The 1,108-nt window shown below is 43.3% G+C and overlaps 1 long non-coding RNA gene across 1 annotated transcript; it reads right to left on the minus strand.

Moving 5' to 3' along the window:
* Positions 1 to 443: 443 nt before the first annotated feature.
* On the minus strand, positions 444 to 818 carry LOC135949327 (uncharacterized). Its single transcript, XR_010575860.1, has 2 exons — positions 696 to 818; positions 444 to 643 (listed from the first exon to the last, which is right to left on the minus strand). It is a non-coding gene; the product is annotated as an uncharacterized LOC135949327 (long non-coding RNA).
* Between the last annotated feature and the right edge of the window lie 290 nt (positions 819 to 1,108).

Here is a 1,108-nt window from a genome sequence, read left to right on the forward strand (position 1 = left end):
CGAATTCTATTAAATGGAGTGACCAATGCTATTTGAAACTACCGAATGCGGTGACATATGCCGACATCTTGTAATTTGTCTCTGTTTTGTTTATGTGAGAAGAGAGGCGATGTGACGAGCAAAAGTCGTAGGCACTTGTTTTTGCCTCACATTAGTTTTTATTTGTTATTATTCAAATTTGTCTAAACGTTAATTGTATTTAGTTTAAGTAACGCCACCTAGTAGTAAGTAGGGAAAACAAAACAAATATCAGTACACTTACTTTGCAACCATGGGACAGTTACACCGCTGTGTATTAACTATTGTGTATGTACTATTGTGTATGTATGCATGATTGATCTGCCCTATAAAAGGAGAGCATTTGTTTAGGGGTTATACCTCTTACAATTAAATAATATCTCAAACTCCGAGAATAGCGGTTATACCCACTCTCGTAGTTTGCATTTTTTTTCTGGTGAGATTTACTAAAGGTTTTATTAGTCGGAGAAGGGGTTATACCTCTGCCACCTAATAAAACTGTGGTAATTGAGTATTGGTGGGATTCTGTGGTTATACCCGTGCCCAGCTTACTCAATCATCTTCCCACTCCGGTACTCCCTCTTGTTGACGCCCGTGGTGGTGCCGCGGTCAACGGAGAGAATCCCTGCGGCCTAAGACGTCGGGAAGCCTTTCGCCGTACCTCCGTGAGAGTGTACTACGGGAAGCCTTTCCCCGTCATCGCCGTACCTCCGTGAGAGAGTACTACGGGAAGCCTTTCTCCGTCATCGCCGTACCTCCGTGAGAGAGTACTACGGGAAGCCTTTCCCCGTCATCGCCGTGCCTCCCTCTCCACGAGAGTATATACGGGAAGCCTTTCCCCGTCATCATCGTGCCTCTCTCCGAAACAGTGTACTACGTCTTTCGGTGGCTAACGTCATAATAAAGTGTTGTGTTAGTGTATCAAATAAATAAAGTACGATTTATAACGTTATAAGAAAAAGAAACTGTCTTTTTAATCCCCTGGCTTAAAATAAATTTTTGTAACGAACCCTGGGAGCCGCGAGCTCTACCCCAGCGTAAGGTGGAAAATCCTGTCGTTACAATACGGTTATGCCTAGATAGTAGAAAG

Source organism: Calliphora vicina, chromosome 1 (genome assembly GCF_958450345.1).
Source record: "Calliphora vicina chromosome 1, idCalVici1.1, whole genome shotgun sequence".
Taxonomy (NCBI): domain Eukaryota; kingdom Metazoa; phylum Arthropoda; class Insecta; order Diptera; family Calliphoridae; genus Calliphora; species Calliphora vicina.